Source organism: Gadus macrocephalus, chromosome 17 (genome assembly GCF_031168955.1).
Source record: "Gadus macrocephalus chromosome 17, ASM3116895v1".
Classification (NCBI taxonomy): Eukaryota; Metazoa; Chordata; class Actinopteri; order Gadiformes; family Gadidae; genus Gadus; species Gadus macrocephalus.
The window spans coordinates 11881545-11896316 of NC_082398.1; the positions used below are offsets into that span (position 1 = coordinate 11881545).

At 45.3% G+C, this 14772-nt stretch overlaps 1 protein-coding gene across 1 annotated transcript in view; it reads right to left on the reverse strand.

The window, feature by feature from the left end:
* The window catches only part of dnah2 (dynein, axonemal, heavy chain 2), a 212076-nt gene extending 202687 nt beyond the window's left edge, over positions 1-9389 (reverse strand). The window contains 2 exon segments of the mRNA XM_060035906.1: positions 16-138; positions 8029-9389. The gene's annotated coding sequence lies outside the window, so the exon portion shown is untranslated.
* Positions 9390-14772: the final 5383 nt, after the last annotated feature.

A 14772-nucleotide genomic window follows, 5' to 3' on the forward strand; every position in this document is an offset into this window, starting at 1 on the left:
ATACAGTATGTTTACCTTCCTGCTGGTGATAATGGCCTTGTGTATGGATACGGCGCTGCTTGTTTTGACGGGCTTCTGAAGACCGGTCCCCAGGACCTGCACCATGTTCCCCCGGTCCCCTGGTAGTGAGGGCCCCACCTTGGAGGGAGTAGAAAGGGGCGATGAACACTGGATCAATCCAACTCAAGTAGTCTAACATCTTTGATTGGCAAGTATATTCTCATGTCTGTCCAATGTCCATTCAACTCATCCAAATAATACATCTTATATTAGGGGAACATTCTGCGGTTCCTACTAAATGTTTTACCGCCGATCAGAAACACACTTCGTGTAGACTCCTATTTTTAGCCCGGATATAAAATATGTAAATCTAACACTAAATAAATCATCAAGTACACAGGAATGAATAATAGGTGCTTGTTTTGCAGACGTCCTCATGTTGTTGTTTCAGGGACATCGGCTGCGGTCTGCGTCTGCCCGGCTCCATGCGTACACCCAGTACATCCTGGGTGTACGGGGGGGTTCCCAGTACCTCACTCACTCATCCACTCATCCACACACACACACACACACACACACACACACACACACACACACACACACACACACACACACTCAGAAAAGAAGAGGAGCAGGAGACGTCTGCACCTCAAACCCGAAGACCACAAGGTTGCCCTTGCTGATCAAACGGTCTGAAACCATGAGGTCAGCCTGCCTCTAAGGAGCTCCTGTGGTGGAGGAGAGAGGCGGCCAGTCGGTTATGAGGTCCTTGAGGCCAAAGCACCTTCCCACACGCTTCAACCGAGCCGGCCTAGCCCCAGTGCTGACCCGGCCTGCTGTCAATTTGGAGACGGGGACAGAGGCCAGCCATGGCACGGCCCCGCCGTAATAAACCGACGCCACGGCAGTGCCCCGTCCCCCCTATTCAAAGGCGCAGGACACAGGCCTAAGAGTTGCGGTCAACCGGATTATAGCGGCAGATAATGACTGGGCGTCACTTAGCCCGGCGATGACGAGACGACGCCCTCACCATCCTACGAGGAACCCACTCACGCACGCCAACGCTGCCCATTCTTCCTCTCAAAGGTCTGAGTGAATCGTAACCATCATGAGGTGTTTCCTGTTCCCCTTCATGCTGAGTATTATGATGGGGGGGGGGGCAGCAGGATCAAAATGGCTGAAGGGTCCCTGCAGGAGTTCATGTGGTGCACAAATGACAAGTGTGTGTGTGTGTGTGTGTGTGTGTGTGTGTGTGTGTGTGTGTGTGTGTGCTTGTCTTCCCTTGGAGGCTCTTCCTGGCAGAAAATTTACTTGGCCGGCGATCAAAGCACACTTGGCAAATCTGAGTGTGTGTGTTTTTGTGTGTGTGTTTTTGCGGCTGTGTGTGATTTTGTGTCTGTGTATGTTTGATTGTGTGTGTGTATGTTAGATTGTGTGTGTGTGTGTGTGTGTGTGTGTGTGTGCGTGACCAATTAAATCTCACGACGCTGCACTTGGACACACTGCGTCACCGGCCAGGGCCCGTGGCTCAAACTCCTGAGCCGGTCACCAACATGTTGAGCTAACCATGGACCTCATTTTCTTGTTCTCTAGTGTATTTAACGGAAAACTGATACTGGCTAACTATAACTAATATGGACGTAAATCACTCCAATCTCATTGTTCGACGTGGCTCCAACATAATGAGGATGTTTAATCGTTTGGGTCCTCGAGTCTATCCAGATAATAAACTGGTGCGGTCATTTTGGCTTTGCTTGAACCAGGCTTGAATATCCGCCGAGTAACACCTTGGGCACACTGGTTGTGAACATAGTGTTTTACATAACCTGGGTTGTTCCACACAGCGGTTTTTGTCAAATTTACTGCATGTATTTCAGGATGCCTTTGGATTGTTTTCCACGTGGCAGGGCTCTAGACACCACACAAACGTTTCTGCAACGCATGGGTTTTCATTTCTTTGAAGTGTTTTGTTTATTTCAATGGTCTATGTCGATCTATAATTTATTTGCTTGTATTTGTTGCGCTGCTGTTGCAGATAAATCCCCACATACATGTTTTAATATATATCTGTAGACATATGTATGTAAATATATTTATATACAAACATACATACATGTATTATACATTATTATATTTTTGATTATACATTTGTATTTATGTATGTATTGTGTTATGTATTGTATTTATGTACAATAAGTTGTAGTAAATTTGGTCTACGTGTGCATAATGTTTTTCATTTATGTAGATAATAATATGCTATAAGCTCGCTACAGTGTGAAGGATATTTTCCCAGGGACATCAGCACAGGTAATTATGTCATGGACGAAGATGGCGTCGAGCCTCAGTGGATGCCGACATGCTTCCTGGAGAGACAGAGAAAGCTTGGCGTCACGACGATGAAGACGGTACAGTTCAGTTTAGTGTGGAACCTGTAGACCACTCAAACCAAACCATGGAACCAAACCGAACCCCTAACACCAAGCCCAAACCTAAGACACATGGTTTTTACACCTTATGATGTATACTTTCTATCTTGAGAACCAACCGATGTGCCAGCAGTTCCGATGTTAGTTTAAACTCTGAGTTAGAATCTAAGGTTTGAAACGCTTACATTCCCGAATGTAATTAATTCAGCCAAATGCAGTTGGGATATATTTCCTGCGTGTCTTAATGGGCGACGTGATGCAAGGGCCAAGCGACCCAGATAGCGTCGATATATATATATATATATATATATATATATATATATATATATATATATATATATATATATATATATATATATATATATATATATATATATATATATATATATATACATATATATATATACATACAGTGTTTCCCATACATAGACCATTGTGTGGCGCGGCGCCACAGAATCAACATCGAGCGCCACGAATTGATTGTCTTTTTTTTTTTTTTTTTATTGTATTAAAAAAAAAAAATAGATTTGGAAATCTAAAAATCGTTCCGTCCATTCATCTCACACACACACACACACACACACACACACACACACACACACACACACACACACACACACACACACACACACACACACACACACACACACACACACACACACACACACACACACACACACACACACACACACACACACACACACACACACACACACACACACACACACACACACACGTAGCGAGAGCCACGATACGCTAACTGTACGTCCACACCAGGAGCGACCGCTGCGAATTTTCGCTGCGAATTTTTCTGTTCGCTTTGGTCGCTCATGACGTACAATTCAATTATGCAGACGCATTTAAAGGAGCCGTATGCGTTTAGTAGGCCCTACAGACAGCCATATCAAATATTGAACTCTCCCATACACCTTGGCCATATTGCCGAGACGGTTTTGCTTGTTCGATAAAGTGCTTCGACAACAAGTAGGACAGTGATTCCCCCCAATATAAAAATCCTAAAATGTAGGCTAATTACAACCGAGAACAAAAAACCCTGCGTGCTGTAGTAGTTCAAATATGTTTCACTGATCTGGATCTGCAAATCATGATCTGCACTCATTCGTCGCATTCAAAACAAATAGACGTTAGCGCACATGGCTAATTTGCATACGCGCACAGGACTGGTTGGCTCCGCAAGGCAAATAATGGAACATATCTATCTATCTAGGTCTTTCTGTCTATCTATCTATCAACGCGTGTCTAGTTTTAATGTGATGTATTGTGTGTATGTCCAGTCAGACTTGTTCTGTGTGGTCTTGTAGGCTACTGTCCTGTGTGGAACGAACCACCTAAATGGATTCCCGACGATTTGTGTCGTTTGGTATTAATAAAGACTTGACTATCTATCTATCTAGACTATTTAATTAAAAATTATTCACCTCAGGCTCCGTGAATAGTGGGGAATAGAGGGATAAAAGACAAGAGATATATCCCTTGTCATTTATCCCTCGTCTTGTCGATTAGTTTGTTTATGTGACGGTTTTGTTTAAAGCATGCTACACGCGATTGGTTGGTTAGATTGGTGGCATGTAGAGCAAATTATAATGATTCCCGCTTAAATACGAACGTTCTAGATGTAGCCTATAAATTCTCCCGCTTATCATCACTTGATATCCAAACCACTATGGCGTTTCGATCTCTGAACTGAAAAAGGGTGGGTTCGTACAACACCGGGTGCCCAGTTACAGCCGCGATTAATACTTCAGCCGACATTTTGTTCAGTGAGTGAATAAAGGTAGGTAGGAACCAAAGTGCCTGCCGATGTTCCCTGGGATCCACGCAAGCGAAGAGCGTCTACATTCCGATTGGCTGTCAGTGTTTGTTTGGTCGCTGAAGCGAATAATAGTCATTTGCATAAAGTTAAAAAGTTTTCAACTTCTTTTTGACGCTCTGGTCGCTCAACTTTGGCCGCTGGTAGCGTTGGTCGCTTTGGTCGCTTTGGTCGCTCTTGCCCATAGAAAGTGAATGACTTCCGGCGATTTGGTCGCTCAATTCGCTTCTGGTGTGGACTGACAGTTAACACATGAACCCACCGATGTCCCCCGTCGCTTAGCAACCGGACACGCTGGGGTTGATAAGTTACCGGACTACTTTAACTACTACGGAGTGATAATATCAAAGACGTGAATCAGGCAATAAATTCAATTTCCTTGACAGCGGTAATGTTCGGTGTGCATTAAAGTACAGACGGAGTGGACCAATTGCGAACTACTGCAGCTGCTCCAAGTTAAACCCCAAACTCATCGGAAGTATTTATAGTGGACTACACCACCTATTCTATTCCGCATAGAATTGTATTCCGAACCGATTGAGGCGTATATATATGATACTTTTCTCTTCCGATTGAGCTGTTCTTCCACATCTATGCGAATCAGATGTGTCCGCATGTAAACGCGGAGTTACATGCACACTCACTGACGGCCGCGTCGCCGTGCTGCGCCTGTGCCGCCGTGCGCGCTGCCACCCCCCCCCCGCGCACCACACATTGATCCTTGGTCTGTGAGAAACACTGACATACATACATACATACATACATACATACATACATACATACATACATACATACATACATACATACATACATACATACATACATACATACATACATACATACATACATACATACACACACACACACACACACAGGCGTACACACTGTCCTCCAGGCACCATACATTTGAGGACCACATGTCCTCAAATGTATTAAATAAATGACAAATGGTAAATGGACTAGATTTATACAGCGCTTTTCTAACCAGTGGCCACTTAAAGGGCTTAACAATATTGCATTAACATTCACCCATTCATGCACAGCACACATACACACACCAACGCCGGGGTCAACCATGCAAGGCGACCGCCAGCTACACGGGAACAGGGAAAGTTAAGTGATAGTAGTGTTGACTGAACTACTTTGTATTGAGTATTGTTGTACCTAGAATTGAGTAGTGTTGACTGTAGTTCCCAGACAGTGTGTTGAGTAGTGTTGACTGTAGTTCCTATTGTATTTGGTAGTGTAGAATCATGTAGTACCTTACCTTGTATTGTATAATGTTGAAATTACTCGTAGGGATGCAAGAAACACCATATCATAAATATTAGATTTCTTTGAAATATCGAATCAAATTAAATACACGGTCCAAATCTCAGCGAGTACTCCGATACTTATTTGTAGGCACAAAATGTATAGGCCTATATACGTGAACGATTGTTTTCATTAATTTACACAGATCTAAATACGGCTATAATCTGTATTTCTTCCAGTCCATGTGTTTTTTACCAACCCCAGAACTCAGCTGGTTACACAGTGTTGGACCTACTGTTGTTGAGCTAGCAGGATACACTTCTATACAGCAAATTAAATGCTATAAAATGTGTGAATCCTGATGCATTGAGTTCAATTGTGTCTAAGTCAATTAAGGTGATTATTAAGAGGACGGGGTACTTTGTAATTCAGCAATTGTGTTAAAAAGTTGACAAACGATAGCTATCCCAAATCTATACAATCACCAAGACACCCTTGCTATGTGTGTCTTTGTGATTTGAAAGATAGTTTGCGGGGTTATAAGGTCACCTTACACATGTTTATTTTCTATATAAGTGGTTGAAACTGGCTATTCTGTTGATAGGCATTGAGACACAGCAGTTTTTCCTCATCATTTGCACACTAGTGAAAGTATTTATTTGTGGTGAGATTTATTTGAGTACGGCATTTTATTCTGAAACAAATTGATCCATCCATATAAATAGTTTGGCTGTTAGAGCTTCACAGCCTTAAAGCCATCCGAATGATTGTTGCACATTGTATTTGTATATTTTAATTGAATGACTTGTGATTGTTTTATTACATGTTAAATAACAAGTGCTATATAGATTTAGTGGAAGTCCCAATCGTGTGCCCACCTCTTAAATGTCAGAGGGTATGCTAGACATGCGCATTGCTATCCCTCTGGAGCCTACCATAGACAACGGTCCATTTTAATCACCATTTATTTTATCACCTTTTCATGCTTTCATCAAATGTTATACACCCCCATAATAAGTACAACCCATGTCATTCAGTGGTGGCACTCAATGTGATGTACCATACGGTAGAATAAATATGGTAATATATGTAAAATACACAAACCAGAGAAAAAATCTGTGGCTCACGATGTTTGAGACATGCATCCTTCAATCAGTTCCTCACTTGTAGCATCTTTCACAAGGTCGATCAGACGTCTAACAGCGTTTTACTTCTATGATTCGTTTAACTAGCTCTGATATTTGTCAGAGATGCTCTGGAAGCTTTAGTCAAAATTACGCAAAGTGGCACCTGACATGCCATGCAGATGAAGGGTAAAACTGATTTGATGCATAGCGTGCACCAAAGTGTTCCCAGTGGCCTTCTGGGAGGTCTCCGTGCCGGGCACGACTGGACCTGAACCATCCAGGGTCCAGGCACTGAAATGCAACTGGATCCACACTGGATTTTCTTTCACATCCTCCTCGTGGCATGGAAAAATATTTTGGGAGCGTTATTTCAGTTATATACCTTATTTATGGAAGTGTCTTATTTATATGTATTTATTTTAGTTCCAAACTTTATAAAATAGCATGCAAACGAGTTTACCAACTCGTAACGCGTCCCCAAATGCATCAAACCGAAGGAGACGTAGTGTTTGAGTCAAGCTCATCGATACTGAATACAAAGTAGTACAGTCAACACTATCACTTAACTTTCACTGTTCCCGTAGAGCTGGCGGTCCCCTTACATGCTTGACCCCGCCGTTGGTGTATGTATGTGTGCATGAATGGGTGAATGTTAGGCAATATTGTAAAGCGCTTTAAGTACACACATTCCCCCGATTGACTCGAAAATCTTGCGTGATGGATTCCGACAATAGCTCTCTTTTCTAAATCAGTTCTATACCAAACTAACATAGCACATGTTGTCGGAATTTATTTTTCTGATCCGCATAACTTGTAACTTTGTGCAACAATCTGAACGTTTCAAACGCAACAAGTAGAGGTCACCAGCACAATAATGGCTGAGGATTACCTGGGGGCGTGCATGCTGTGTACAAAGTATTTCTAAGTGTGTGTGTGTGTGGCGTGTGTGTTGTTAAGAAATCTCTCTGAGGTTCTTTCTGGCAGCGTAGATGTACCTGGCCACCAATCAAAGCACACCTGGGCAATCTGCTTGTGTTGGAGAGTGTGTGTGTGTGTGTGTGTGTGTGTGTGTGTGTGTGTGTGTGTGTGTGTGTGTGTGTGTGTGTGTGTGTGTGTGTGTGTGTGTGTGTGTGTGTGTGTGTGTGTGTGTGTGTGTGTGTGTGTGTGTGTGTGTGCGCGCGTGCGCGCGTGTGTGTGTGTGTGTGTGTTTCTCTGTGTGTGTGTGTGTGTGTGTGTGTGTGTGTGTGTTTCTCTGTGTGTGTGTGTGTGTGTGTGTGTGTGTGTGTGTGTGTGTGTGTGTGTGTGTGTGTGTGTTTATCTGTGTGTGTGTGTGTGTGCGTGCGTCTGTGTCGGAGACCACAGATATAGATTATAGACTATAGTGTCTCACCGCCATGACAGCCTGACCTTATACACCCTCACCGCGCCTCACTCCCCGGCTCTGCCAGCACTTGAAACAGAGCACGTGAATATCCATCGACAGTAAACAACAAATGTGATCGCAGGCACAATAGAATGGGGCCGGTCTCCTCCTCCCCGCCTGATTACATGGCTTGTGGTGTTCTGGAAGCTATTCATAGAGGTTAAACACACAGGGACCCCGTGTGCTTTTCTGTGTTTGCCTCAAGCACACACACACACACACACACACACACACACACACCCCCCCCAACGCCGCCGCCGCCACCCCCTGCTGTTTTTCTACGGAAATATTTAAAAATTTTCATAACAGAGTTTGTTTGTTGGGTGAGAAAAATAAACAACGAAGATGCAACAAAGCCTGCATTAATTAAACTGGTGTGGAATGGAAGTCTCCCCTGGTGGGTGTTCTGAAGACCCTCCCCTCTTCTGTGGCTGTTGATCCCCATGCAACACTGTCACATGCTTTACCCTGTCTCCTACCCCAAGAACGCACAGGAATAGTGGTTCTGACATTGAAATCCCTCCTCCTTGAGAAATTCACCTATCATCGACCCATTTGTTGTCTGAGATCTCTCACACACACACACACACACACACACACACACACACACACACACACACACACACACACACACACACACACACACACACACACACACACACACACACACACACACACACACACAAGCCTAGTAGGACCAAATTCTGACATTATTCTCCAAACCTTGTGTCATTCACCCTATTCCATTCTGTTTGACCAGAACATACTAAAATCACGCACGCACGCACGCACAACCTCTTAGTGTGAGAACCAGAGAGGGACCGCTCGGAGGAGTCTTTGAGTCTCTTCTTCAATAATGAACTACAAGTAAGCAGAGAGGAACACAGACCAAAACTAGGAACGGGGGCGGAGAGTCTGAGCCATGCCAAGAAGAACGTGTCTGTGAGACTATTACAGTATCACAGACAATGACATCTGCCTGAGGATCCGGGGGAGAAATCAAAGAGCAAACAGAAACACTAAGCAACACGCAAGTGGCTATAGGCCACTGTTAAATTATGAATCACAAGTAAAAGGCGTGCAATTCCGCCACATCTTATTCACCTGCTTCAATCTGCCATTTAAATCGAAGGTGCATATTTTTTTCTTTATAATTAATAAAGCGCCCAAAAGAAGGTTCAAACAAACGGGGGGGGAAGGGGGAAAAAAATTATTCCAATAAAGTCAAGCAAAGAAAATTAATTAAAATCACTTATCAATATATATGGCGTCTCGAGAAGAAGATTAGCGCTTCTGTCTGTTGTGTTATTTTCCCGTGCTTTTTCTCCTCCTACCTGATGGAGCGAATACCTGGAGGTGTAGAGCCACGCAGGTTGGGCTGATGAAAAAAAGAACAATCACTGGAGCAGTAAATACGGGGGTGGAGGAAGAAGAGTGGGAGGAGGAGGAAGGGTATAGGAGGGGGGGATTCAGAAGGTAGAACGCCAAACTGAAGCGCCTGTTATAAATGGAGGATCATTTAAGAATAATAAACTAGATGGAAGGAGGGTGTTTGATATTGTGAGCCGCAATAAACAATTACAAAAACATGCTTATGACTGAACACAGCCCAGAATTTGACTGGTGCGTATAATTGCATGAGAAATGATCACTAATTAAAAAACTAAGTGAGCAAACAATGTTTTTAACAGGTGCATAAAGCTGAATAAAGCCTTTGTTAAATTCAGAATAAAGTCTCAATTACACACTGAATGCAAAGTACTAAGAAATGGGGGAGCCGTGTCCCAGCAGCCTATTTAAGGTGGAGAAGTCCCAGATTCCTATTTACTATTCAGTCTTAAAAGTCTTTCAGCACAAGCTTTTATGCAAAGAGACCTAGAATCGTTTTTTTACATGAAGGTGATAAGCAAACTTGGTCAAGGATGCATACTGTTAGACTGCTGACACTGGGTTTTGAAATGAGTCAATTAAGTATATTTTATGGGTTTGAAATACCTACTATATAAGGCTGTGCTGTAATATTCTGACACCACATCACTAGGAGACTAGGAGGACGTCTGACTGGAGCTGCAGCACACATTCCAAGCACTCCAAGCACAGATGTTACACGGGACTCTGGTGGGGGGAGAGAGACAGACAGAGAGAGAGTGAGATAGAGAGAGAGACAGTTAGCGAGAGAGACAGTTAGAGAGAGAGAGAGAGAGAGAGAGAGAGAGAGAGAGAGAGAGAGAGAGAGAGAGCAAGCGATAGAGAGAGCAAGTGATAGAGAGAGCAAGCGATAGAGAGCGAGAGAGCGAGGACACTTTTTACTCAATTATTTAGGATGACATATCCACCCACCACTCCCCCCCATACATACCACCACCACCATCTCCACACTAAACAGAAGATGAATAAGCTCTCACTGATAGGACGCCTAATCATCCTTTATCCGCTGCTACACCAGCTGGGCTTGCATACACACACACACACACACATGCGCAAGCAGAGGCACGCACACACATAGACACATGCGCACGCACAGCACGCACGCACACACGCAGAGGCACACACACACACACACACACACACACACACACACACACACACACACACACACACACACAGACCATGACAGTGCACAGAGACAGAGACATACAGGGTACGGCATATATCACAATTAGATGTTGACCTAGAAAATGCAGACAACACCGGACACCTACCTACAGGACCACCGTCGATGGCCATAAGAGGTGTGGTCCATCGCTCAGAACACGTCGCGGCTACGCTACACGCTAGTGCTACGATTTTTTTTATCATTTGCATTTTGGTATTTAGGGGCAGGTTGGGGTTAGGGCACATTGGTTCTCAAAAGCCTTAAGGTACACTGCAGACAAAATGAATAATAATTTTATTTGAAGGCCTTTCAGCACACTCAAGGTCACCTTGCGTAAATAAAAAAACAGGAAAAATACTATCCTTTAGTTTACATCATCTCTTTTGTTGTGCAATAATATGGAAACAACAACTAAGATACTAAGGATAATAGTATCTCTCAATGAGTGACTTTCACACGTGAATGGTTCATAGAAGCCCATAAAATCTTTGCAGAACTGCAGAAATATGATTGGATCCACTGTGATTGTATTAAGTGTGAGTGTTCAAGGGCTTTCAGCTTGGCCTTGTTAATTTTACATAAGAGTATAATAGAATACAGGCCAAGCTAGAGGATCACTACAGTTATATCCTCCCCCCCCCCCCCCCCCCCCCAAAAAAAGACAAAACTAAGCAAAAACTGTTCGATACTAAGATTGGTTACCAATGTGAATGGCAGCTGTCATATATTGCTAATGGTTAGAGGTATGTTATAGTTGGTCGCATTCACATTCGGTTCTCTTGATTGCCATGTCAAACTGTGCGGCGAAATAAACAGGGTTTGATGTGGCTAGCATTAAAACACAACGATATCCACTCACAGAAGACAGAAATGTAGCCCAGCTCTGGAGCTCTGACTCCCCCAGCAGCTGGCGGGGCTGAGCCTCTTCATCCAAGCCCCGGTCCGGGTCCAAGACCTGTTGGAGAACACAGGTGGTGGCTGAAGCTAGGCTCCTACACTGGGGCTGCCGGGCCCCTCGGCTGGGCGGGGAGGGAGACGGGGAAGGGATTCGGGGTCTGGGGTGGGGAGGTGAAGGAGGAGGAGGAGGAGGAGGAGGAGATGGAGGCTCAGGCTCTGGAACAGGCTAGGGGACGCGGCGTTGGAGTCGGAGCTCAGCGTCTCTAAGGAGGAGGAGGAGGAGGGAAAAGGAGGAGGAGGCTAGAACAGGTTGCAGTGTTGGAGCCAGAGAAATTACATTAAGCGTTTGTGTTTGTGCATTAAAAAAATATGCATAAAAAAATTTAACATTTTGAACAAATGTAATCGGTTTGACATTACTTTAATTTTTTCCCAATAAGCATCAACCTCCTATTTTTTTAATCTTGCAAACTCTATAAGTTATAAAAGCCCTGAAGGTTGTTTTCATGCTCTGTGAATTGAGAACCTGGGTACACTGAATCCACCATGTTCCTGGGCTTGGTATTTTGTATTCGGAGTCACTTGGCAACATACTGGTCAACCCACCCACTGGGTGTGTTGATTAACTGTCTCATGGAATATATATGTTATATATAAACGGCTTTTTAGTATAGTAACCAAAGAACAAAAAAATTAACGAAAGAATTTGGAAAGAAATGAACGCGCCTCTTTATAAAATATATATCAACGCTAGATTCGTTGCTTTGACGAACCAAAGACTGGCTGGCCGAGCAACATGTGCTCTGTGATTTATAGAACAAGTCCCTCTGAGGGGATGTCAGTCAAATGCCTCGATTTCGTTATTCGTTGAGTCCGTCGCTGATGATTTCTGTGATTGTTGGTAAAAAGGGAAACGATTGTTTGTGTGGATAGTTTGGATTTCCTACCTTGCCCTGGTCCAACAACACACCTTCCACACCCGGGAGCAGTGTTGCCAGATTGGGCCAGATTTCCCGACCAATCTGGCAACACTGCCCGGGAGATTTGGGCAATGGTTGCATTTGAGCGCAACAGTTTGCAGAAAATCGATCATTTTGATAATGTGTGTGGTTTACACTGGTTTACACAATTACACTGGTTGTAATTTAAGTATCATTAGACTATCTGTAAAGCATCAAGATTGAACCGCACTTGGGTCCACCAGGTGTAGTTCTCAAGTCACTCAAGCGGGGTCGCTGTCGCTCTTCATAGTGCTCCGGGTGACCGCCCGCCTAAACTCCCATGTTAGTGACTGTCAGGAGAACAGAATCCGAGCAAGCAAAGCCTTTATTATGTCTGACCTCTCTAAAGGTCTTCGGTTTGTATTATCCCCCCTATTCCTCCAGACTCCCACCCCTCTATTAAAAGCTGCGAATGCAGAGGAGCCGGTAACCAACTACAAGCTGTGACTTCGGGCTGGAGGTTTGGGGGTGAGGGGGGATTACGGTCCAAAATGGAAGAATGGAAAATGGTCATATAGGGTCTTAATCGATAAATATAAAGACAGCCTAAGAAGGCTAGGGAATGTTCAAAGAGGGATATGGAGAGAGATAACTGCGCGGGACCACCAACGCTCCACAATCAGGCCGAACACGGCAGCTTGTAGAGCAAACCAATTATTTACCCCAGCAGAATCAATAGAGCTCTCTCCAAGAGATAGCCATCAGCAGCACTATCTGGACCACATTCACACCGCAGAGAGCACGCACACGCGCACGCACAAATACACCCACACACGTGCGCGTAAACACTCACTTGCGCAAACGCACACACATAAACACAGGGTACTGCTGTGCACTCTGTGTCTTCTCTGTCCACCTCGTGCGCTCTCTCTCGCTCTCTCTCTCTCTCTCTCTCAAACAGATTTGTCTTTCTCTTTCTCTCAGCTTCTCTCTGCAAATACCCATAACATGGCTGCTTGGAACCAGCCCCCACATCATCTAATTATGGAAGGTGTACACCAATAAACATCCAAGAGGAAGACGCTGTGTGTGTGTGTGTGTGTGTGTGTGTGTGTGTGTGTGTGTGTGTGTGTGTGTGTGTGTGTGTGTGTGTGTGTGTGTGTGTGTGTGTGTGTGTGTGTGTGTGTGTGTGTGTGTGTGTGTGTGTGTGTGTGCGCGCGTTGGAAAGAACGGATGTCACGCTACACATTATCTCGTATGGGAGGCGGCCGCCTGTCTGTCCGTAGCCACCTGCAGTCGCGACCAATCACACGGCAGAGCGTTGGGGTCACACGCGAACGTTGGAGTCCACGGGGATATTGTCCTGAGGCCGGGGGGGGGGTCCCGCTCCCAGCCCAAAGGTTCTTGGTTCGAGACCGGGTCATGTTTCAACCAACTCACTGGGGCATAATAGACATTACGATAACGTCCCAAACACAAAGAGATCCATGGAAGACTTAACTCCACCTGTGACTGCAGTCTATGGCGAGGCCTCCCAGAGCAAGATGCCCCTACCTCCTTAATGACACGGGCCTTCAATTCATCGTCAGTCACTGGGGACCGAAGCCCCCGCTAAACATATGAATTCATACCTAGTGGTGGGGGGTTGGGATCGGGGGGTGCGGGTGTGGCTGTTGGTGGGGGTGGAGGGGCAGGTTTTGGGAGACAGTGCCCCAGCCGATGCGTCTCTGTCAGCGGTGTTTCCAGCCTAATGGGCTCGCAGGGGCGTTTAATTGCGGGTTGCGGGCTGGGAGAGAGAGAGAGAGAGAGAGAGAGAGAGGTGGGGAGAGGGGGGGGGGTCCATGGGATCAGAGTGCGGTTGAACGAGTCTCGAGGGAGAGAGCTCAAGGGTGATTGTGTGTGTGTGGGGGGGGGGGGGGGGGGGGGGGGGGGGGGGGGTAACCTGAGATGGCTCTCAGTCAACGTCACCACCGTCATTACCACCCCACCCCCCCACCCCCGCCCCCACCCCCTCACCCCCTCACCCTGCTAACAAGGGATTAACAAAGACGCTGTGCCTTCACCACATCCCCCACCCATAGCTCACCCCTCCCTCCCTCCCTCTCTCCCTCCCCGCCAACCAAAAAGGCATTTTTTTCTCTCTCCTCCCTCCTTCTCCCCCAATCCCAGTCGTACAGTCGTGCAATCCCAGTCGTCCCAGTCGTAAATCCCTTTGATACAGCGTTTCCCCAGCAGCCTCCAGGGTCTCCGCGGGTCGTTCGGTGTGTGTATGTATGT